Here is a 27,806-nt window from a genome sequence, read left to right as displayed (position 1 = left end):
ACAGAGCTTAAGATGTTTTGACATACAATTAATGGTCCTCCCGATTTTACAACCACAATTTAATATTATTCACTCCAAGAATCATGAATGTCATCATCTACCCATGCACCATCCGTCCATCCATTCTAGGCCCGCATCAATTATTTTACAATTGTTCGATATGGCCACGTGTAGACAAAGGCACCATTTACCTCCTTTGGTACACCCCTATTAAGGTGACATGACTTTTCCTATAAAAATAGTTATCACAAAACCCTATTAGTGACGGGTTCAGGATGTTCAAAATAGTTGGGTGAGGGTGGTCGAAATAATTGTTAAATGAAGTGCTGAACTAATAATTGTAACTAGAATTTAATTCGTCACTTTGACGTAATAATATGTTGCATCGTAAGTATTGATCCGCCCATGATGTATCATTTTTAGTAGTATATTATCGTCGTCGTCAATCAAAGGTATGCTATCACATATTCACACACACAAAGAACACCGTCATATTATTTACATCAACATCAATATTGTCGTCTTTTATCCTAATTGTCATCATCATTTTCATCATCAATGACTGCAAAACATTAGCGTAGCCTATGTTACGTCATTGACGTCTAAGAAGATCATCCCAACTATGATCATTATCATTATGCTATTTGATCGTGGCGTTATTATATGTTGCTTATTAACGTAATCATGACCTTATTATAATAATATTCATATATTCATTTTTCCATACTGTTATTTTTATTTCAATATATTATTTTGTTTCCTTCGTGGGACTCTTTAAACTCTTACACGTGCCCGGGGCGCAATTTATAAGATGACGTCACAGAATTCCAGTCGAGGTATTAATCACTGAGTCATGTACACAGCAGAATGTACTACTCTCCAAAGAAGTAAATTCCCTAATGACAAGAGAATACGTTTTGTTGAATACACTAATTATCATTTTACATCTAGCGCAGTCTTCTCTATTCACAAATGTATAAACTGCACTGGCAAACGACGTTTAGTTTTCAACCTGGTCAGAAATCACCGCCAGACAGAGAATGCGCGAAGTAATTCATGGACCGATACCATATGGCATATAAAATGAATATTAGCACTCGCTGTTTCGGCATACAGTAGGAATATAATATTCGCGTTGGATGTTATTCTAGTCCTACAGCATACGCTGTCATCTGTTTTCAACAGTACTCAGGTCAGCGGGCGGGATAATATATTTTCAATATCGCATCATTTGGGGTAAGTTCATAATAATACGATTCTCTTGAGCGTTTTTGACGTACTGTTGTCCGAATATATCTTCATTATATTCAGATGTATTTTCTATAGGTAGGACAGACCATCGCATTATTTTATTATTCACTAGAGTGAGATTCATTTATGTAGTATACGGGCATAGCCGGCTACGTTAGATTACATGGTGTTATCTCAACGTGCTTGCTTTGTGATATTTAACCATCAGTTATAATAAATGTAAGACTATAATACAGATTTAATATTATGTACGTCAAACTGAAGGTGCACGTGTTAAGCAACAGAAAACCTTCCATAAAAACTAAATGACGATATTTATTTATATTTTCAACATTTAAATTACTACCGTAAATCATAACATTATGCAATATTACGTCGGTGTTAACTAATCACACATTTTTTTAACACATTATGTTTATTATCTGTGAAAATGCATACATCCAAGCTCTTCTTATGCATTATATAGCTGACACAGCACACGACCTTGCTGTATGCTACGCCGACGGTTCACTTACAACTCGTACATAGGCTAAGTATATGTTTGTACTATTAGTATTATCAATCGTGTATTTATATTAAATATACAGGTATGCTAATATATCCTGATTTATATTTACCTTCTAGGTACAAACAGTATCCTAACTACCGGTATGTTTTTGCTTTCTGGCGGTATATAATCGATTGTAGGGTAGAGGATAAACATTTATCACATACATACTTTGACTCTCTGGGCCTATGGGCATCACTTCTACAAATGAATGCAAATAGAGCATTATTATAGATATTGATTTTAAATTATAATTATGAGTTTGAGTAAGCATGTGGTCAGAAACTGAGGCTGCCGTACCTCTTTTGCGATCCGGGCAAGTTACTACTAAATTAGATCTGCTTTTGAATACCTAATAAATAATACTAACTAGGGCTACTGATAACAGTTTAGGAATACTCTTCTCTGCTAAAAGTTATGTATAGTCTTAAATATGATTGAAAAGTTTGAGAAAATCCGCTGTGGCTAATGGTACCTCAAAATAATCGTATTAACTGTTTAAATAAATACGTGTTTAAAATTTAAATAAACTGAGATACACATTATGTAAGCCTACCAGTAAATATACAGTAATGTTGCGTAAATATTAGTGTGCCCTTGGTTTAAAAACGTTTTTAATGCTTTATAAGAAAACTTCGGGTTGAACACAATTCCAGGCTAAGAATAAGATTGAATCGTATGAAGATTATTAAACAAAAAAACTTGACCTCCGTTTAAAGATAATGTGTTTTTTTATTTATTTATTAATTATAGTATATAAGAGCTGGTATGAACACTTTACTTGCATCACAAAACGTAATAAAATTATAAGACCAATGAAAACAGGCCTATAGCTTATTATTACCATCGTCATTATTATTATTATCATCGTCATTATTATTAGTATCATGTCCAGGAATCGAGGAATTAGTTTTATTTTTAGCTTTTAAACTGATTCATCAGGCATCCTAATCCATAAAATATAGTTACTTTTCACAATTTAATATAACTCATCTTCAAACTTGGATTGTTTACAAAATGGTTTCAGACTTTCAGATTAACTTTGAACTCTGACCTTTAAAGTCTTGCACTACTTCAATATTTCACTCTGATATGATAGCTATGCATTGGAATAATATGTGAAGTAAGATTCGAACAGACTACTGTTAATTAGAATTCTGTAATTGTGTTTATTTGACATTAGAGCTAAGAATAAATAGACTAGCTGGGCAGTGAATCCCCTTGTTAATTAGTTAGATATTTTGGCCACTACCTTTATACATAGTGCGTATGAGCGGTGTGTTTGGCTTCACGCGGTGACGTAGGCCAACGTGTAATTAACATTTCTCTTGCAAAAAAATTTTACCTGCTATCCTTGATTGGAATTTGCTGTACATTTTCTTTATATTTAGTTATAGGGGTAACCTACATTTTATTCAAGATATTGCATGCAACATTTTTTAAATTATGCTGATCAGACATCCTATCCCCATATTAGAAAATAAGAATGCACATTTGTAATATCCATTAAAGTACCTAATATTGGTTATACATATACAACACAAAAAGCTAAACATTAAATCTATACACATTTTTCCCACTAAGAAAGTATTCATGTTGTTTTTAATAACATTGTTTAATTTGCTTTATCTTTTGTTAGTGTTTAATGATACAGTAATAATAATAATTTACACTTTTGTAACAGTGGCACACTTCGACTTGAAGGGGCGTTCTACAAACCACATTGCAATGCTAACTATAAAATGTATAACAATAATAATTATACAAATGTAATAAATCCCTATCTCTACAAATCCCCATTAATTGTTTAATAAACACATCAATCCATCATTGTTTGAACATGGAGTAGAGACACATCTTAGAGTGCACATAAAGTTGAAGCAATTACAACATATTACTTATTAGAGGCTAAATGATAACATGTTCCTATATTTCTGTGATTTCTTGTTTCAGCTGAAAAAAGTGTTTTTTTTTTCTAGAGGCTAAACTATTTTTCCTCATTGCGATGGGGCTCCTTAGCCTACGTCCTTACCCATTATATTTATGCAATATTTTTGATATTCGTTCTTCATCAGATTTTTACATTCCAAATATTTCCAATTGTCGATTTCCATTTTACTAATGCGAATGCAAAATAACAAAATCAGTTCAATTGTGTTGTTTCCAGAACTATGTTAAACCATTTTGGAAAGCCTGACCGGAGTGTTTCATTGGTAGTTACACTTAACTGCCATTGCGCTGAACTTACGCCAACCTGATTTAATATCATTACATTAAAACAACATGTGTTCCTCGTTTTCTATTTCTGTGTGACATTTCTCACACATTCAACATAACAAAGTAAGAAGCCATTTCTGCAATTTATCTTACAAGCTAAAATTCGGTTTACTCACCGTAAGTATTTAGTATATTTAAAATGTAATTGTACAGCGTCAGGATTATCTTCAGTTCTCTTTGAATTTAAGATGTCCAGATAGTGTTCCCAACAATATAGAAAATAAAGGTTAGGCCTAATAAAATCAGTTAATCAAACAAAGTTAATCACGTCCGTAGGAAAAAACGATGTAATAATGTTTTCACTTATAAAACGACAAAACAAACGGATAAATTCAACCAAAAACCCATTGACTGGCAGCCAATTTGACTATTTCTTGCTTTAAATTACAGTTTTTCAGGTAGATTTGTTGTTTTTTTTTTTCAATTTTTAGTCAACGTAACTATTAAACATTAACATCAAAATGCATATTCAACAACAGAATTTAAAAAGTGTTTTTAAGGGGACAATATATCTTTAAATAGGCTACTGTAGTTTTTTCTTTTCTAACTTCCCAAATTTTAAAAAGATACAATAGGCCTAGTAGTAATCGGGGAAGAGTGAACTCTTCCCTGGTATATATTAGTCTTGTTGCAGTATATGCTCTTGTTTGTTATCCGCGGAAGTTGATTTTGGCTGGTTTTATTCTCTTATTGTGATTTCTGCTGCAGCTAATATTGGTGGTGATTCTGTTGAAGATTATTTTAGTTTGTTTCAGGAAGTGTCTGTCTACAAGGAATAGGAATGTATGTCCAATTCCTGTGCTGTTAGTAGTCTTTTATGTATACGGGGTAAGAAAGTGTATTACCAATAGCATAAATAATTACTTAGGCCTATATTCACATTACACAATGTTAAAACAAATCATTATTGGTGCCTTAAGTTGTTTAGATGTTTAATGTACTGATTGGTTAATAAAGTGTGATTTAGAATGAATTTGTGTGTCATACTGACAAACGTTATGTGAGAGGCATGCCTGATCGAATCTTGTCTGGGGCTTTGGCGCTACATTATGTAAGGCTGTCGCGTGTCTATTATAGACTATTTAGATGTGCTTCTTTTCTAGAAACATTTTATTTTCGAAGTTAGACTGACTGACCAATGTCCTTTTGTATCATCATGTAGAAAACTTTAACAGATAATCAGATTTGTTGGATTGTGAGATGTTACACTTATAGTCATATATTTTTTTATTTCATTCTTAATTGCTGCACCATTGACCATTTTTTTTATATTTCAAATCTCTATTAAAAACTGTAAAAATACAATGACAAATAGATTCAGGACGACCCAATTTCTCCTTATACAAAATAATTAGTTTTCATTGTTGTCTTGAAAAAGAGATGGAAACATTTGGAAACAGTAATGTTACTGAAAGTTGCATATAAAATCATTTTTTCAGATGGGCTTCCTTTTTGATCAGTTTTAACTTTTGAGATTAGGCCGACTGACAACTTGGATTGTGTTACACCAGTTATATCTATTTTATTTCATTTTAAATGACGCAACATCAGACATCATTTTGACCATTTCAAATTATTGAATTAGTTACGGAGTGTAATATAAGGCAAACTTCAAGTACTGTAGCGTAATATTACGGTATAATTACGTAATACTGTAATCGAATATTTTCAAGCTGCTTAATTTGCATAGTCTATTTGCATTTACCATTAATGCAAATTGTTGAGAAGTAATATGATAACAGATTTTGTTATATGCAGGTAGATGGTAGAATTATACTTCATTGATCATACACTCTTGACACTCTGTAATTATTCACATGCAAGTTTACGTCAATTAAGTAACGCCATGAATTAACGTTGATCTGCAAAACACTTCTTAGATTTACACACCTGCTATTAACATTTGGTGTCTTAAACGGTGCTTTAATTTGTAATCGAACTATTTTCCTAGTCTTCTCTCTCATCAACGAAGGTGCATCCAGCCTCCGGTGCACCCACTGACGTCATTATGTGCGTGTTCGTCTGTCTAGCATTGTCTATAGAGTAATTTCACTCCAATATTCCCTATGCATACTTCTATACTACATATACAAAAGTCAATAGTAACTAGCCCAAAGCCTGTTCTGGCAACACACCAACTACTGAGAGGATGATGACATTCGATCTTTGCAATACAAAATCAACAATATCTACGTCATTATGAGTACCATGTGTTTCATTCACTGAAATTCAATGTATAGTCGTGAAATTGTAGCTGGATGGAAGTGCGTTGAGTATAATTTAATAGACTGTCACAGGCCGTATAGTTGAACAGTGATCAGATAGCAGAATATTCCTGGAATTAGACTTCAACCATTTTTGATCAATATTAATAAATCATAGTGTACGAAGTGATCAATGAATTCCATGCATCTTGGTGACCTCCGACATTCTGTTTTTAGACTCTTGATTGCGAGAATTCTTTACTAAAATTATGTGAATAAAAGAATATTCATGTTGGTTACTTATTTTGACAGAAAATTTCATACATGATCCCAATGATATGAATCATAAACTCCAGTTGAACATTATTATCTTAACAACGACTACCTTCCTTGAAATAACTCCCGTACCTGTTTTAGTTCAATTCGAAAGAAAGTTCGTACTCAGTATGTCTGTTCATCAATACTAATCCCCAAGATTTTGAATTGACTTAAAATTACTTGAAAAAACATACAATTCGTATTATTACAGGAAAGAGTGTGTTTTCACTATATATATTCCCTGCTACTGACAGGGACAAAACAAATACACTTCTATGAATCCGTGTTCTTTTCACTTACTTTTAATACGATCGGACTAGGAATTGGTTCGTTCAAAACATAAATCCTAGCCTAAACAGTAAAGGTAGACCACCATTGGAGGTTAGACAACTCTCCTCTACACGTCAAGTGTCCAGTTCTATACATTTCTATCCATAATTGTCAGCCTAAAAAACGTCCAGTCCATTGCGATGCTTAGTAAATACTCCTGCTGTTCATACTTCCTTTTCTTCCCATTAAAAACAAGTCTTCCTCTTTCTCGCCCAGTGCCCATATAAGTTCAAGTTGCTAATGCCTTACTACCTTAAGATACTACCACAGGGTATAATCAGACTGAATAGATAAATGATCATCACTTAATACATGTAGCAAATAAAATAACGATTTTCTGATATTTCAAATTATCCTAATAGTTTGTCAGTTAATTTGTGGACTATGCAACCAACATCATAATACTGTATAAACATTTGAAAGATAGAATTGTAATGAAGTCTTTAAAAATCAATTCTATACAAATGAAACTTAAAAGGTTAAGTTGTTCACCAAGACCAATTAACCTTATATATCTATAATACTGACTCTTCCAAATAATAACGAATAATCAATCAAAATATTTATTCTTGGTTTATAGCAGGAGTTTTTATGCTTCTTTGACTGGACTATCCTTTTCACAACTCTTCAATCTTGAAAATAATTTAATCTGATAAGCCTACTTCTCAAATTGTCCCATTGTGTTATAGAGGAACATTATGACATATGAATATGATTTCTAGAAGTCTGAATAAATGCTTTAATTATAATGTATGGTATAATAGTTAAAGAATGTAAAGATAGCCGACCTATTTCCTAAATGTAACTTAACCTAAACCTCTGAATAGTCTCCTAACTAGTAAAGAAAACATCTCGATGGATTTTGGATCCAGGGATTCATGTTCACAGGCTGTGAAGTCTACCATTGAGCCACACAGATGGCTTGCAGAAAACTTTCGACACAAACTATTTTCATCGATATCCATATAATAGCACGTACCTAACCCGTCCTAATTCATGCCTTAATTAAGCTCGTGAATATTCATGGAAGTCTTCCTCGAAAGTTTTCATGAAAGTTCACACCTCGGCTGCTTTCCTTGTTTTAAGCACTTTCTCATCCTGTCTTCGTGTTTTACTAAGAAGTTACAGCTATGATAGTCTTCAATCATTCAGTTGTCATACAGTAGTTCATCCTAAGCTGACTTGTTCCGTATTCTGTAACACTTCGACCGGCAAAAACTGCCCACACCTTTTTGTGTTCCATCAGTACCCTTGTTATTTATGACTATATTAGATCACATCTAATAGGCGCATGGCCAAACGGCAGATCACTAACGGTGATATCCTTATTCCCAGAACTTTTCAAACAGTCTTTTAGCTTCAATGCTCCAACTTTTTTTAATTAGATATTCGACTTGCTTCATCTTACTCTTCCTTCAAATTTCTGCACAAGAACCATTTTCTTGTTTAATTGCTTCCTTTTCCTCTTATTTCTTCTGAGATTGTCAATAATGTTATTTAATTCTTTTAATTTTTGAATCTATTTTTTGTGCTTTATTTTATCTTTATAAATTATCAATATTATTTTAATTTGATGTTTATTTCTCGTCATATTGCATTTTTGTGAGGGTCCCTAATGATCAGCTTCGGCTGGATGGATCATCCTCGTATAATATTGGCCTTGGTGAAATGAAAAAAGTAGCTCATTCATTCACATATCCTCTAGACCTTCATCTGCTTCAAATCTTATCTCGTCTGCTATCATTCTTCCTTTCATTTCTGAACTGTATGAATGTTATGTTATGTTTAGAATTAGCGCCGATTGGTAGTCCCTCTTGCTATGCTCTTCTGTTTCGTTCGTCTCTAGTTGGTGTTCTTGCGGCTTTCTTGCCAAATCAGACGTGTCTTTGTGGATACCTTGTGAAGTGTATGCATCGGGAAGAAGATGGTTTCTGTGATCACAAGTGTTGCTTATACTGCCATTGTTTTGTCAATTATCATTTTTCTTCTATACCATTTCTTTCCATAAAACACACCAAACTTTTGATTAATTATATATATATAAATATATAAATATATCAGGCAAAGAACATTAATTCTAAACCGCCCGGTGATATACTGAAATTTTTTAATTAATTAATTTGAAACGATAAATATAATTAAATATAGTACATAATTGGCCAAAAGACTTAATTGATTAATATTGTTTGTAGTGATTGTTTGTAGTGATACCGACATCCATTTGCCAATAATGAAACTATGAAAAAGCAATTACTTATTTGTATAAGTATAACAGATAAGCAATCGAAATTAACGGTAATACAGAGAAGGTAATACTATATTACGTCATGTTAACAAATAAGTACAGTCTCAGAATATAGTTTATCCTTATTATCTAGCGTGTAGTTTTCGATGATAAACAACACCACATTTGCCACATGATGTCCCTCGACAAGGTCGAGTTTTAGATTTGTGACAAAATAAGACTAGGACTTACGTAAATTATCCGTCTTAATTTATCAGTTATTATCTCCTAAAAAATCTATTTTTTTTTTCGTGATGATGATGATGACAAATCCAATGTTGCCATCTGGACCTGAATCGACGACATGGCCTCCGAGTACTCGCAAATCAAAAGCTCCTCAATGTTAGACGCGACGAATAAAACACCATGTCGGATGTTTTAAAAACTATTCGAAATGTATTTCTTCAGTGGTAAACAATTATACTACTGTTTATTTATTTCTACAAACAACATTTAAAAGACATTGTGGACTTACTTTTGTATCACTGATTCATGAGGTAAAGACATACCGTAGCCCCTTAGAATCTATATATAAATTTACGTAAGGGCATACCATGTAATTAACTTAGTGTTAGTGTTATCATAATCTGATGTTAAACTACATACCGAAAATAACCTTTAATAATAATAATTTGACCTTTGTAATTATGTGACACTTAGGTTATGTCAGCACCACCCGTTATGATTGTATAATTCTTGTTTAATGAGAAGATCGGTATTTTCTCGTTTAAAGGCCAGCTCCTGGGTAAAAATGAATATTTAACTTGTCGTTCGTGATGATAAAACTACAAATGCATTCAGACGTTAACATATAAGCACACATTTTCAATGGAGCTAGGCCTACTGTTGAGAAAACCCGGAAAGAGTGAATCATGAGAATCAAAACTAACTAACATATTTATTCATTCACAATTGTACAAACTGAAAAAATATATGATTCGTACTCTTGACAAATATTATACGAAAGCCCTTTTATAATATTTTTCATTACAAAAAAAAACACAAATCTACAGAATGATTAATATTTTAACCTCAACGAACAGCACAATTGTAAACTCATTCCCTATCGAAGAAATCTTAGTAGTGGAATATTTTAATCAACTGTGAAATGCGAGATATTTTTTTTAATTCCGTATAGACAAAACAGATACCAGTAATAAAAACTGAAATAATGTGGTAGGCCTATATTATGAATTATACTATGAATAATTTTAAACGCTGTGAAATTTTTATTTTTATTTGAGGAATTATTTTATGGATAGGCCTGCAATGTCAAGGAGTCGAAGTATAGACATTAGCAATTACCAATGAGTTGTTCACATTAGACTGATTTTTCACATACATTATCCTTGTCTTGTTGTTGAAATTATTCTGAATTAAAAATTCGTCGTCGTCTGCAATTTCGTGGACATGATGATGTCATATCACTACAATATTTAAGCATATCACTACCATTTGGGCACATCACACTTTTTTGTCAAACTATTTTGATAGTGTAGACAGATTTTCAGTTTACACGAGCATTCTAGATTATGTACGATTTTTTACCACCAGAACTAACTGTCAACGAGAACCTTGGACATGTGCCGATACAATTTGGCTGTTGTTTACAACAACTGTCTTGGTCACTCGGTTACATTATTAGATATTATGCAATGTTTTTATGCAATATTGCCTTTTAACTGTAATTTGAGAGACTTCATTATAAATAATCATTCATGCATTTTTTCTTCGAATTAGTGTTGTTATTAAAACCAACATAAAACAGCAACATCATTATTCATAAATGCAAATGCTTAATGAGTGTAAATATTAATACGATTGAAATATTAATTTCAATAAATATTTTGAAATTGGTTTTCATTTCTGTTTAAAAGCTTGCAGGCACAATACCATGGTGGCGCCATACAAAATTTGTATAATGTAATGTATCATAGATGACTATATTCATTTTCTCGTCGATTAAAACTGGGGCCTGTGGTTACCGTAGTCTCAGCGTCATTCCATGTCAGTTTGAAAATGAAATGTTAGTGGATATGTGGAGAGATGAATATAATTTGGATGGTCTTCTAAATGACATTTTTGTTTGAATGTGGAAGCCAGCAACATTTTTGTTGTAAAAACATGATGTGACTGCAGTTGAATGTGTCTTGGATTTGAAATTTTTAATTAATTATATTTAAAAACAATGAAACATCGGGAATATCACAAGCTTTATTATTACATTTTTACCTTAGACATGCCTTATGATAGAGTGAAATCGCGACAATATGAGATGTATACGATTGTGTTTGGTATAAAATCATAATAAAAAGTAGGGACGCTGATTTTCAATGCCCATGTTTATACACACAAACAATGTTGTCAATCTATCATGGCGTATTACAATTTTTAAATGCAAATTAAATTTCAGAAAGTAGTCTTTAGCTATTTACAGATTTATTCAGGTTATTTCAAACATGAGGTATACCTCCGTGCTTGAAAGGAGTACCGGTAAATATTAATAAACAGCGGAAATGTCGATAAACTTGTCCCAAATGAATAATATCTATCCTGAGGTGGTACATCTCAACTGCACGTCTGCTCTGCGTTTTGTGTAAATGGTTATAAAAAATAACGTAGATTCTATATTTGTTGTTTTTTCCTTACCGTTATTTCTCGTCTGTGTAAATTGGCATTAACTCTCTAAATAATCTCCCTGTTGTGGACAGAGTTGCACCGACAGACACACTACCTATAGGCAGTTTATTGTCGCGATACTGCATACGTGTATCGGCTGATAATTTAACCTATTTCTGGTCTCTCTTAAACCTGAAAACGTGTCATATTAAGCCACTATAAATGCATTCTTTATGGAACCACACACTAAATTAAACATAATTCTATAAACGATACTATACTGAAACAATAACTTTAATGTAATCAAAATGTGACATAAGCAGGATAGGGACGTAGCAGCCACATAGTTAGCAATATGCCGGAACAAACATCCCAGAAGTAATATAAAATCAATTGGAGTATTTAAGCTAGATCTAAACTCAAATCAATATTAATCCGATGTTTTTCAATTTAGATTTATGTGACGTGTTTTTTTCTATTATTTCGTTTAGACCTATATTTTTAATAATAATTATATAAAAAAAAAACTAGAATAATATAATACGCAGTCAGTTGTGAGCAGTGTTGTAAATTATTATGAATAATTAGATAATTTATAAATATTTGATTTATTGTTAGAAATGCTGCATTATCAATCATCCATGTCGTTAATAATTAATCACTGCATATTGGTAAAGTAATTGAAAACAATGTTGTTTATTTATAATATAAAAGTGAACGATGACGCAGAGAAATGTTATTGATAATAGGATTGTGAGATGACGATGTCGGTGCTGATAATGACGTAACTAATAAATTATACATTTACCCTATAACATTAGAATGGACTAACTTATTTTGTTTATAAACATTAATACAAATTAATTATGGCGCATTTATACTTGGGCAACAATCGAAGATAACTAGATATATATGCATTTTTCTTAACATAAAAGAAAGGTTTTTTTTTCATCCTATAGAATAATCATCTATGCTGCCTGTGATGAAAATGATATGTTCACACGTCTAATCAAATCGTCATGATTAGTAAGAGCAATAATATCGTGACATACAACGATGTTATTGTTCTTATTGATTATGGCGTCATTTGATTAGTTTTTAAAATATATTATTTTTTATCAAAGACCGCTTAAATGGTTATCCTATAATTGTTCTCGGATAAAAAGGTTTATTTCGTCTTTTGTATTTATGTAAGACAATTAATGCCTATCTAGTTTAATTGTCGATCGTTAACCTTGTTAATAACAAGTTATAAGGGTTACCGTACATTACTAATGTAAATTGTGTTGTAATGATTTTTCCTATACAGTATATGACAAATTTTCTTTCTTGTTTTATACCTCATTAATAAAACTAATTTTAAGTAGTTTCTTCTTTTTTTTTCTTTTCTCCCTTTTCTTATGTGTTTTTCTATTTATTTGATATTTACATTTTTGCTGCTAATATTTTATGTCCAGAAATGCGTGTCATAGGCGACATGAATATTATTTTCATGATGTACTAATGTTAACGGTCATATTTTTGTGTATGTCATATAAAGATATCAAAGGCAAAGGTGACAGACAATGCAACATTGATTATCTTAAATATGAATTATGTATGTTTTAATATTGTACGGTAGTTGATAATGATAATGCCCGCAACACTGACGAGTGTTAACATTGTTGTTGCTATTACTCGTGTGCATGTAGAACAAATCAATAACAGCATGTCATCATAGATATGATATCAATATCTTGTTGGCCTGGAATTACTGTTAATGTAGTTTTGACGGCTTTCTTTTTCTCTACATGAAATCACTCAATAATCGTCATAAAATTTGAACACGAAGTCGGACGCGATGGCACGTGACGTTCAATTTCGCATTTAACGTCATGTTACCATGGATACTATGGTGTCAGAAACTAACCCAGTATTTCACAGGCATCTGCTTCCATTATATTTTAGTCTTAATTCACTAAATGTTTTGTTAAAGTAATAGTGTTTGGAAGCATTTATGTGTGCGGCATTGAAGTTCATAAAGCAACAGTTGTTGTTATACATTAGCACACTATAAAGTAGTAAATAAAGTACCTGTTATTAACGTTCTGTTATCAAAAATTCATAAATGAATGTTGTAAAGTACATTAATAGAAATAATATTGGTCTATATATTCACTAGAATTTATTCTAGCTGCGTACCGGTACCGTGTAGTGTTTATGCTGTAGAATATATCCATGTTAATTACCTGATTTAAAAAACAATGTAATAATGATATTATGCAGAACCAGTAAGTTGATGAATTCAAATCAAATCAGGACGACGTTATGCTGGGGTCATAATGTGTCTTAGTTATGTATGTAGATGAATAGAAACCAAATGTAATAAGAAAAAAATATGTTTGTTAATGGAAAATAAAAGGAGGAATGCAATACTACTAGAATGTATGTAGGTAAAAGATGAAAACAAAAAACAATGGGAAATGTGATATAATGTGAAATATGTAAAGAAATAAATACAACTTTTCAAACAAAATGTGTTTTGAAAAAAATATATGTAAAGAGATGAGGAACATAGGCTATGTATAGAAATAAAATTGAGATGAACCCACATAAGATAAATAAAAATGAATAAAAAAAAATAATAGTGTTGTCTAAAGGCCAATTCAGACAGCGTCGTACGACGAGGCCCGATGAGTCGTCTCGTCGGGAGAAAATGAATGAAAAATGTTTACAGTTCTCCCGACGACCTAAAAACTACGCCCGACGCTATCTCGAGACGACTCGTCTCGTCTGGATTGAACTCGGACAGCACCGATGAGTCAAGACGTTTCGCCGTACGATGCTGTCTGAGTTGGCATGTTACAAATCCGTCCTGTTGTTATTACCGACTTGTGCGAACGCGGTAAGTTACAACATATCAAGCTAGATACAATCATCTAATTAATGTAATTAATTAATAGGTAAAATAATGATACTAAGATATATAACATGCGTTCTTAGATTTGCAATTATTTATTTACAAAAATTCAATCCACGCTCTCGACAGCGGGGAGCCCGCCACTTAGAGAATGGAATACATTAACAACACGAGAACAAAAACAACATCAACAGAACAATTCAAAGCACTTAAAGCTACTTAAGACATTTAATTTTAGATGTATATAAAGATAAACTATGAAAAAAATTAGTTAGGCCTAAATGTGTATTGTCCCCCAAAAACATGAAAAATAGGGATTAATAAAATCAGACTTTTAATAGGCCATTTTTCTTCTGTAGAAAAACTCCAACAAAAATAATTATTTCACTTGTAAAAAGACAAAATAAACGGTTAATTTTAACCAAAAACCCATTGTCTGGCAGACAATTTAAGTATCTTTTGCTTTAGATTATATTTTTTTTCAGGTAAATATATTTTTTTTTTTCGATCCAGTTTTTGGTCAAACTGAATAACTATTATGTGACATTAAAATAGCAATATAATAAATTAAGTTTTTGGTTATTGGTTATTTTTTATTTATTTTTTTTTATTTTCTTGATGTTGGACTTTCATTTCATTTCATTTCAAAAGACATTTATTTTCCTCCATAGCAAAACAGTACAAAATAATAAACAAAAATGGTAAGGAATATAAAAAATGAAATAGATGTTTGTTGGATAAACAACAGAAAAGTGAATTTAAGAAAATTGGCTATGGAGGAAGGCATAATCCCGAGAAGATGAGGAAATCTTGTGCTGGGTATGCCTATGCAAATAAAATGGATAATTATTCATATTGTTAAACATAGTTCAGCTTTCTGACTGCTGCTATGTTTTCATATTTGTATACCCAGGGAAGAGTCTTCCCTGGAATACAGAAATACAACAACAAAATTAGATATAATATGCCTATATTCATTTTATTTTGTTAAATATATTTTACAGGATAACATAATAGGAAGTTCTGGTTTACTATGATGGTCATGTCAATACTATATAGTGTACAAATATCTATGTCTCTTTAATGACATCAGTATTTGTACATCATCACAATATACCGTACTCCTTTTTCTTTCGTTTCCAAGATTTCCAAATCCATAAAAGCTTTCTATGTCTATTTATCTTTTCAATCATGTTTCCGCATCCGTTTATCTGTCTGCAGTCTTCTCGGTGTCTACTTTGGGTCAACTCGTATCCACATCCTAGTTTCACTTGCGTAGACACTTTTAGGATTTTTTCACTTTATCTTACATTTTGTGGTCCGAGAGCTTTTACTGCAACGATAGTTCCAATGTTGTGGAATTTTATGCCTACCAATTTCAAACCGACCACGTGCTAATTTGAACTCTTTTAAGACTCTGAAGACTTCTTTTTTTAAAGCAAGCTTTTTCATTTATCTATCTAATTTTGTATTTCCAGTTTCAATTTATTTACAGTGTTTTTTGCTATATGGTAATGAAATATTATTACCTATTACATTTTCAATTCAAAGATTCTTTGTTTTTGATATTGCTTCTGATAATCTAAATAACGAAAGAGAGGATAACAATTAAAAAGTACGAAACATCGCCTAAAGATCGCTTATTCCTTATACAAAATCGGACCCAAACACCTTTGTAATTGCATAATATTCGTGTGACACGTGTATAATATTTGTGTGACACGTGTATAATATTTGTGTGACACGTGTATAATATTCGTGTGACTCATATGAATTATTCGTGTGACCCATGAATTATTCGTGTGACTCTTTTATAATATTCGTGTGAAACGTGTATGATATCCGTGTGACACGTGTTAATATTCGTGTGACACGCGTGTAATATTCGTGTGACACGTGTATAATGTTTGTGTGACACGTGTATAATATTCGTATGACACGTGTATGATATCCGTATGACACGTGCATAATATCCATGTGACACGTGCATAATATTCGTATGACATGTGTGTAATATTCGTGTGACACGTGTATAATATTCATGTGAGACTCGTATATAATATATTTGTGACTCGTGTATAATGCGTGTTGCCAATTAATAATTGTATTAGGCCTATTCGTTCTATTCATTCATTCTTGATGAAACTAGGTCATGATCATGCGAAATGTAAAATTAAAATAGGTCAAAAGTGTATACGAGTATTTCTATCTGTCGAATTCCTTTCACAGGGAAACTATTAAAGGATTTTGGAAAAGTACCGCATGAGTTAAGTTCAATCCAATGCTCAGTATAATTAGATAATCAATTACTTGGTTAAATAGCTACTTAGATTCGGAGTAACACTCAGGTAATTGGCCGTTATTAATGTTGCTTTCTCTGTACATTCTAGAATTGTACAATAATATAATTATAATATAATTGATTTAGTGGCGGCTGGTTGTACGTAATAATAATATAATTAAGCAATCTGTATGGTTCTATAATTCATTTTTGATTTAATAATAAAACACGTTGTGTGTGATATTCTACTTAATTATCGTGTTTACCAGTACATCGTGACAGCTGATGGCGCATATAGACTTTATTGATTATTAAGGCATATGCTTTAGAAAAGGTATATTATATTGTTGGTGTAAATGTTCGTGTTAAGGGTGGTTATGTGTGTTAGATTCTTTTTATTGTACAATGTAGGAGGTGTTCCACACTATTTTTACCATATTCTATTAAAATAGCAGCAGCAGCTTTGTTACGTTATCCAATATGACTAAAACTTTCCTCTATAAGTTCAATATTCTCCTTTTGATGTACATTATTTTATTTATTATTGAACCATGTTTCATGAAAGTGGCCCTTCCAGCAAAGCTGATCATTTGGGCCCACCACAATACAATTCATACACCACTAAAATACTTATATTATATTAAAAAAACTGTTCTCATAAAATTAAAGTTACCATAGAATTTTAAGTGTTGCCATTAAGTATAAATTATAACCTAATTACTCTCAAAGTTTTAGTGAGTATTTATCAACACGTGATTGTATCACAAATTATCTATTGACATTAACAAAATTGCTCCCACAGAGAAGCCGCTCTTCAGAAAAATTATCTTCAATTAAACCCTGCAGCACAATTACACTTAATTCTTCATAAATGGATGTTTTCATAGAAAATGAGAATATACTGTATATTAATGTATAAATGATATAGTATGCCATTTGGGAAAGATTAAAGAGAATAAGAGTACCGTATACTTGGATGTCTGCTTCGTTTGATAATCCTAACAGTTTGTTTCCCAAACTGAGATTTCTCCTTCAAACAATATTTGTAATACCACTTCTCCTTGCTTATTTTCACCACTGAACATGCAGAGTTACCTGGACTCTGTGGCCGTATTCACCAATTGTACTAAATTTAATATTTCCCTTAAATACTAAGTATTTCACGGAGGTTCATCCTTGTTAAAACAATAATGTTTTGAAAAGTAGTTCCTCGTTTATTTCCACCACTAAACAAAGTTTTTCACCAATTGTATTCACCAATCGCATTAAAGGTTTACTAAGTATTTCACGGAGGTTCATCCTTGTTAAAACAATAATGTTTTGAAAAGTAGTTCCTCGTTTATTTCCACCACTAAACAAAGTTTTTCACCAATTGTATTCACCAATCGCATTAAAGGTTTACTTTATTGTTTTGATTTAGCTTGTGCTTATTTTATTTGAATCCCCATTGAGATCCACTGATTCCCACAGCTTAACATTTCCATTTGGGTTTATATCTATACATATACAGACCCATAACATATTATTAAATTTTGTTTTAGTATATATTTAGCGAATTTAATTTTGGTTGGATTTGCGTTATCTTTCATGGTTTTACCTGTAGTATGTACCTTAACCAAACCTTACCAGTAATAGCAATTTTTTTTTTGCCTTAAAGATGTATTGTCCCCCAAAAACATGAAAAATGAAAATTAACAAAGTCAGACTTTAAATAGGCCATTTTACAATTTTAATACAGTTATTTCACCTTCTTTGCTTTAAATTACAGTTTTAAGGTCAATTATTACTATTTTGTGACATTAAAATGGCATATTTTAAAACAACAAAAATGTTCAGGGGCACAATATATTATTAATGAATAAAACACATCCCATTTGAAAGATTCATGATTTGTATCAGTCCATTATAAAAGCATATTTAGTCTCTTTAATTCCTTAAAATCTAGAACTGTCAGTGTCAGGCTTTCAACAGTCAAATATTATAGTCAGATGGCCACGTCGTAATACATTAACAATTGATATCTATTCGCAATTTCTTTCATTCTTTATCAATCACTGAGATTCAAAAGCTGTCGCCTACGTATAGATGTTATATAGAATATTGAAAATGAATGATATAGTTCAGACAGGTCTTACTTGGTTGACATTGTCTGGTTCCTTGTAATCACAGCTTGTGATTATCTGATTCGGTGTTCTGTTTTAAGTAATGTTTCTGTTTCTTAAATCAGGCTCGCGTGGAATTTTTTGTTTTTCGGGGGTTCGGATAAAGGCCCATTATCACTAGGAAGATAACGATCGACGATAAATAGACAAATGTGCATTTTCCATACATAAAACAAAGGAAATCTAAACAATTTTCATCCTAGAACTATAAGAGAACCATATATTCTACCTTTGATGAAATTACATTTTCACATGTCTAATCAAATGACGTAATGATCAGTAAGAGCAATAATATCGTGGCAATACAACAATGTTATTGTTTTTATTGATCATGACGTCATTTGATCGGATTTTGAAAAATATTATTTTTATCAATGACAGCATAAACGATTTTCCTATAGTTCAAAAACTATGTTTTTGTTTTATGTAAGAAAAATGTTTATCTATTTATCGTCGATCGTTATCGTCCTAGTGTAAATGGGCCTTAAGAGGTGACTAAGTGACATTTCAAGTCCGTAGCCAGGATATTTACACGAGGTTATTTGTCCCTCAAAAGAGAGCAAGGAGGCATTAGAAACTGTAAAACTAATTTAGGCCTTGTCTAGAAGAAATTTGATTAGATGCAGTGAATTACTAAAAATTGTTGTGAGTTTGGCCTATTTACTAGCATTGTCGCTGATGGCCTCTGTTTGAAAAGGGCACTTCTTCAGGAAAAGGGGAGTTCGTTCGAACCCAATGCAACGCATTTATATGATAATGAGGTGTAAAAACAGCGGAGTGCCTAACAACCGAGTTATATTAGGATATTGTTCTCAACAGAATCTGGATGTGAAAGTTTTGTTGAAAGATGTGTCGTTCGTTGATAATGTTTTACATTATGAATCCAAAATGAAATAAAATGTGGTTAAAATAATCGTGAATTGCCATTTTGAAGGGGGAGGGGTGAGGGCGATACCTGAAAGTTCAGTACTAACGCATTTTTGGCCTCTTTGTAAAGCTTGGTTCCCACTAGCGACGCAACGTAAAGCAACCTACATAACGAAAGAAAATACCCTTCCAATAATTGTGTTTGCCCCCACCTGCGTGAAATCAAACCTGCGATATTTGTAGCACTGTTGCGTCATCGGTTCCCACTTGTGATTACGCAATACAGCACTTTGCGTCAATACGTCTTAGCGTTGCGTTACGTTGCGTCGCTAGTGGGAACCACGCTTTAATAGGAAGCGTAGCATAACTACCACTAATCACATTACGGTCTTATTATTTCTTTTAGAAATTACCTTCATCCCTGTACACGTGCAAACGCGACTCTACAGCTCACTATGTTGGTCGGTCGGTCGGTTGGTCGGTCGGTAAACACTTACTCAAATTTGAGCACGCGACTGCAGCCATGTATATGGCCTTGTTAGTCTACAGCTTACCATGTCGGTCGGTTGGTCGGTCGGTAAACACTAACTCAAATTTGAGCAAGCGACTGCAGTCATGTATATGGCCTTGTTAATGTTAACTACAAGCTTATTGCAACATTACGGTATTAATAATTACTTTTATGCTAAGGTAGTAAGTTGTGAATAATTTATGAATTACATATCTTTGCAACATTTTCTCAGGTGAATAATTCATGAGTGTAGCAATATCAATTTGTTGATTTTTCATTTAAAAATTCAACAAAACACATTAAAACAAAATATTATCTATCATTATTTATATTGATTTAATGGTTTTAACAACTAAAGTCTCGAAGCGCTGTGAAGACAAGTGAAAAGTGGAAATACAAAATGCCAGAACTCAACATGAAGTATGGGATACGCCTTTCATATTATAATATAAGAAATAACTAAATAAAACTATTTAATCTAAATCTCTAGAGGAGACTCGTTGAGAATGTTGCTAAACTTACTGTACCTAAGCACTAGTGCTAGTAACATGTTTTCCACGAGAAGACTACCCTCCTTTTATCAGCATGTCCGCAAGTGCGTCTATGCTTTTAGAATAAGAGTTTTGAATAAGGTGTACAACGATCTGTTAGGATCTTCAAATCAAAAGAAATTCCTATTTTAGTGTGATTTTCCGTTTTGTATTGTCTGTTGTAGGCCCAATATATGGGATTTTTATTCTGAAATAAAGTGATCGATCAATCAGTCAAAACAAATTGTACAAAGAATGCCAGGTCATGTTCACATTGGAAATTGAAGGGAACATAAAAACATGACGATTAACAAGACAAAAACATTAGAAAAAGCATTGGTTACAAAGACGAAATAATAAAAAATGTAAGTCTAAAATTACAATGGAATCAAATTTAGCCTATTTATTACATTATCCAATACCGTACGCCATTATAATATTCCATAGTACTATTTGTGCATTTTTGTCTTAAGTATGTTCACCTTTTTACGGTCTTTATCATTATAATAGTGCCTAATTTAACCTAACGTGTTTTTTTTGTTATTGTATTCCGTAGTGCTACATGTTTAGTGTGATTATAAAATGAAAACAACCGACCGGTTTTGAAACAGAACAACAACAACATACAACCATGCTTTATTAACTATAAATAATCATACACGGTATCGATATATTAATATTCGGTATTATTATATAAGCACATCCTTTTCTGTAATATTCAAAATGCATATTAATTTTAGCAAAAATGTAAAAGTCATAACTTCTGTAATCATTATTTTTGAGTTATTAGAGCTTGAAATAGCTGATTCAGTGTTTAGCTAATAATGTTAATTGCCATGGAATTGGCACCGACTTTTAGCGAACTTGACCTTGAGGTATTATTGTATGAAGATTATTTGCAAAATGATTGTTTTTTTTATTTCGTTTTTACAATTTAAACGCAATTAGTTCAAAGTAGAAAATTACCTGTTAACTAAATGTATAAAAATAAACAATTGGTAAGATCAAAACCAACTGACATAAATAAGTTTCTTCCGTCGGAGTCGAGATGTCAAGGATGTCAAACGTTATAATTCACCTATATGCAGGCAATATTTGTATATTAACACCTTATGTAAATGCGGCGCATCCATCAAATTTATCTGCCAGTCATCATGTTCATGTTATGATGTCATCCCTTTCTTTATTTTTTTTCCCAATTCTCGGCTGCCAATCTAAATTATTCACATAAAAAAGATATATTCCTAAATAATACTATAATTGCAGAGTGACATTGAGATCTGAAAGAACCTTCCGATTAGAAATGTCATTAACTAACATGCTTAATGAGGTTAATTAGTAGAGTACGGCTTTAAGCATTCAGGAAACATCAGTACAATATTTTATTTCAACGTTTTTACCAATATTAGTATTTCTTTTTCTTCTTCTGATATCTTGTCTGTTTACAGACGTTGATGACCGTTGTTCTCCAGTTATGTGAAGTTTGAAAAAGAGTGTTATTAATTGCAGAGAAATATGTCAAACGTTGATGACCACAACTTCTTCTTCCTTCTACCTTTCCTCATAGTGTCATCAGAATTATTTCTCCTTTCCTAATTGTGTGTCCGAGATATTTAATTTGTCGTCACCTAATATACATTATTATTAATTATGATAGTAGTCTAGATATAGTTGATATAGGCCTAAATGTAAAAAATAAGTATAAGTAAGTAATTGACTAAATCAGTTGAGTAATGGATAGGAAAAATCACCTTTTTTCCTCAAAATTTCAAAACAACCCATTCAAATATTCAAAAATAAAGTACAGTATAATTATTATTATTATTACTTAAAGACATATTATTTCATATAAGTGTTTTAAAGTAAGTATGAACTTTTATCCGAAAATGTTTTCATCAAACATTAAAAATATTATATGAATTTTTAAGGCTTTTTTCAAGTTTATATAATATTCAATACCAAGGTTATCAAGAAAATGACGCTTGTAATATCACTTTATTTTATAATATTATTATATATTACAGCTAATCATCAATACAGTCCATTACCAGCGCATTTATTTTTCATCGCTATAACGATTTTGTTTGATATTCTAAATTGTGTGGACATTTTTTTTTATATCTTGTAGTATAGTGTGTCATTATCTACTATCTCGCTTTTATTTGATAATATTTTCAAAGACGCTAATCGTCATGTTTTTGTTGGAAATCCAGGTTTCCTTGAGGATTGAGAAAAGTAACAAATTTCGATGGAGGTTTTTTGTAAACTGTTGTCCGAGTGTAAATGAGGTTTAATTTCTTATCAAACAAGGCCATATACATGGCTGCAGTCGCGTCCTCAAGTTAGTGTTTACCGACCAACCGACCGACATAGTCAGCTGTAGAGTAAAAGACTAAAAATTCCCTCTTAAGAACTTTGGATTTTCGTTAAACATTACATTATGTACAGTATAAAAATAAAATTCAAAGGTAATGTTGTCTTATAATAAAAAAGATTGTATGGTTTCCTCGTCTTTTTTAGTTTTAGTTATTTTAAGTTAAAACTGATGAAATAATTCATTTTTCTTGTTATATGAGAAGTTTTTACATTTTAACGTATGTGCATGTTGCATTTGCACGGATATCCCGAACTCGACACGGTGACGAGTTCAAGTCTTTCAATTGTTTGGTTTCCCTGTCTTTTTTTAAGTTTTAAGTTAATACTGATGAGATTTTCTTCGTTATGCAGGCCGGGTTTTACATCTCAATTATAAAGTATAAGTTCACGAACCTCTATTGAAATAAGAAAAACATTTAATGAATAATATTAAAGATAGAAACGGGTGACGAATCCACTTAACAATTATTGCTTTTTTCACAGTTATAATTACGATGGGTAAATTTAACAAAGAGATACATTGCTTTTCTGCCAATTCGATAATAGGTATTAAACACAGTCGTAAACAGAATGTAGACACACATTAGTGAAACACGCCGGTTTGCTTTGTGACAAATGTCCTACTTTAAATCCTTTTTTGTAACACCTGAATCATTACACGGTAAAAGATTAGTTTTTAATGTCATCATTATTCTCTTTATTGGCAAAGTACTTAGCTACAGGAAGAGCTGTTAAAAGTAGAACATCTTAAAAGCTAAGTAAATCTGTCGTTATTCTAATCAGACAAATTTGACCAAAGTGTAATAGCCGGATGTGGACATTCCGTAGAATGTTACAAAATCATTTGAATAGATAAAGATTAATCGAAACAATCAGCCTGAACAGAAATCAGAATGGCATTGTGTTTTCCAAACCATGGGGTTGCAAACATTGTTTGCATGGCAGCGTGTAAGCTTTTGGTAAAGTGTGTTTTAAACAACTTACAGGACGGTATGGTAAATGGCGTAATATAGGTATTCATCATTTTATAAACTTTTTAGAGTATGTTTTTCGTAAACATCACTAACATCTTCAACCAATGATCCAATTATTCTAGATGCACACGCTATTCTAGTCTTATACTTCTCTTTAAGTTGATGGTTGTCAGATATCATTTAGTCTAGAAAACCTCACAGAATCCAAACTTGTTGAAACAATAAACAATAAGAAAGAAACAATAAGCTGATATTTTTTTTAAACTGCATATTTTGATCAACAGAATAAAATCATTTGGAGCTAAGGACAGTGAACGTTTCTGCAAATATGTTGCATGCCATGCTAACGAACTTTTGTAAATGCATCAACCGATTCTTACATCTCGTTAAAAATGACGACCAATTATTATTGTTTGCTTTTATTGACATGTCTACACAGTTCAGTTAACAGAAATAACAATAGTAGTAGAATACATTTCATATACGAAGAGATACAAACTACTAGTTAGTTGAAAATGTGTTCATTCTCGAACTAATTAGGTACTGTTCCCAAGCATACTAAGTACTGAGCCTTGAACAACTTATTATGTTAATATTTTAACGACTGAATCACCTAAAGTGTTGCTATATTTTATCTCAACAGATATAATTGCAGAACATCTGTGACGTCACAGGAATTTTACTGGCACTGTCATAACGAAATTGATTTCGTCACATTCAAATCTTTTATAAAATATTTCGCTTATATAAATTTCTACATACTCGTTTGTGAAGTCTGCTACATACATTCTGATTAGCGATTAGCGAATCATTAAAAGTAACGCTTGAACGTTGCCGTCTGCAATGTGAACGCGGGAAAAATCACTTTCTGCCCGTAAATACATCTTCGAAAAACGTTTGTCGGCATAATTCTGTGTCCTACGGTGGAAAAACGATTACTTCTCTTTGATTCGTGTTAAACAACCGTTCAATTATTCTATTTATATTCAAGTAAGGTGGGCCGCCTCAATCAATATTGTATGTTTACACAATTACATACTCTTCAGTTGGTTCGATGTTACAAACCAGTCAGTGTCTACTTTTGTAGAGTAAAGTAATAACACATATTATCTGGAATTAAGTTGAAATTAAATATCACTAAATTTCCACCGGATCGAATACAATTGTACGATGCGCAACATGGATTATTTTACTTTCTATATGTGTTGATATTTGCTACGCTGCCATACGTTCAGAAATAACAAGAAGATGAGGAGCTACGTAGTGTGTGGGTTGATGATATTTTCAACGTGGTTAGACTATGTATTTGGTGAAGACTTCAGTGACCAATTAGACAATGCGGCCACAAAACCTGGATATATGAGCAGTTTTGATGGAATTGTACGATATAAAATGATAATAGAATCTATATTTATTTGCATACTTGCTTCAACAGTTTTTATCGGACTTGTAATGTGGGTGATAAAAACGAACTTTGACGAGAACCAACAGTCAAAAATGAGGCGGGAAGCATCAATACGCGAACGGCAAAACTCCACGGCTCACCAAGTTTAGCAAAGACTAAGCCTTCCTTACCAAACCAAATGAATTATTTCTCAAATTTATGTTAATTTTGTTTCATCTTGACATCTTTACGACAGACGCAAAGACTTTTTCCAGACTTTGCGATTTAATCATCATTTAATATTTGGTGGAGGTTTATTTTGAATATAATGTTGTGTTATGCTTGAATCATGTGACTTGTTTTATAACATAACAAATCACATATTTATGATTTCGCATTTCTAGGTATTAAAATATGAATGAGATATCGAAATAATAATAGCAATGATATGCATTAATCAACATATTCCACATACAGATTTGTGTATGCTTCATAATAGGAACATAACTCTCAAAAACACAACTCAAGTCTTCCATTGAATCGTAAATATTTGATACTATGCGTCTACCAGAATAACAGAGAATCATGGTGTGCCATGTTATTCGATTTTTGATTTGATTGCGTTCTTTTAATTTAATGAACTCTGTAGTATATTACGGATGATTTTACTGACGTTTATGAAGCACGTGAGAGCAAAATGGTCACAATGGAATTTACAGTAAAATAAAAAACGGTGCTTGAGGAACTTTCCCGATTTAGAAGAAGTTAGTTTACTCCCATAAAATAATTATGACTACATGACTGTGTGTCAGAATATAAATTAGGCCTATTGTTTATTTTGGTATTATAAGATGATAATAATATGGTAATACAGTTTCTATAAACCATTATGCCTATCGCTACTTAATGGGAAAAACGTGACCAAAAACAAATGGAACCGATAGAGATTATCATCAGGTTAAAAAGTAATTCAACACAATAATATCTGCATGTTAACATAATACCTTGATAAATTACTATTAATTTATTTTATTATGTGAAGGTAAACAAGTAATAGGTAAACAAGTATTAGGTCTATTGACATTTGGGCAGATGTTATTTAGCCATGCATGACTAATTAGCCAAGCTTACCCATGCATACCTAATCAAGCACACGGTGACGTAACGGTATGCCTATAGAACACAGAGCAATGAACCCAATCGCATTCAGTAGTATGCTACGCATTTATATGATGTTAGCATATTCAATCATTTTTTTAAATAACTACCTTGTTAACAAAGTGTTTTTTTGTATTGTTCCCTACCCAACCTTCCTCCACCAACCAGCTTCTGTCCCTGGCTGTATCCCTGGGAGTTTACTTTTTTGATTTAGTTAACTAACTTGTACAGGTTATTTTGATGATTTTTTTTTTATCATAATTTAAGTATAAAAATGTACTACTTTCGAATACAGTATTGTACTCTAAAACTTGTTATGTACTCTACAGCCAGTAATAGATCAGCATTAAGCCCTGTTTACACTATCAAATTAGCTTGACGAAAACATTGTGATCTTCGTGTCCATATATGGGCAAATCACATTTTGTTTGTCACATAAAGTTTGATAGTATAGTGTAGACAGAGCATAAAATTCACGTTTTGAATTTCATTGTGAATGTATCTCAGTTTCTGTAAAACATTAAAGAAAAACTAACCAATGTATATACAGTTTATTAAATAATAAAAAACAAATCTTCACTAATTTGATTATTATTTGAAATTACAGATGTACACTCACACAATCTATTATATGAATGTCAACAAATTGCATTAATACCAAATTTCTGTAAAAGTTCTATAACGTTATTAGTTTTGAATGTCAGGGGTTTTCAACATCGCTCCTACTTGCCAGTCAGCCGATGTTGCGATATACTTTACCAACCATCATGAGTTTATCAAATTGGTGTACGCTGAGAAGTTATCAGAACACCGTTGTTTTTTTACGCTCCATTT

General features: G+C 32.0%; 1 long non-coding RNA gene across 1 annotated transcript; it reads left to right on the top strand.

The window, feature by feature from the left end:
- The first annotated feature begins 674 nt into the window (after positions 1 to 674).
- On the top strand, positions 675 to 27,545 carry LOC144847806 (uncharacterized). The gene is made up of 2 exons (XR_013613793.1): positions 675 to 1,236; positions 25,074 to 27,545. It is a non-coding gene; the product is annotated as an uncharacterized LOC144847806 (long non-coding RNA).
- The last annotated feature ends 261 nt before the right edge of the window (positions 27,546 to 27,806 follow it).

This window comes from Antedon bifida, chromosome 7 (genome assembly GCF_963402885.1).
Source record: "Antedon bifida chromosome 7, ecAntBifi1.1, whole genome shotgun sequence".
Classification (NCBI taxonomy): Eukaryota; Metazoa; Echinodermata; class Crinoidea; order Comatulida; family Antedonidae; genus Antedon; species Antedon bifida.
This window is presented reverse-complemented; position numbering and strand designations above follow the sequence as displayed.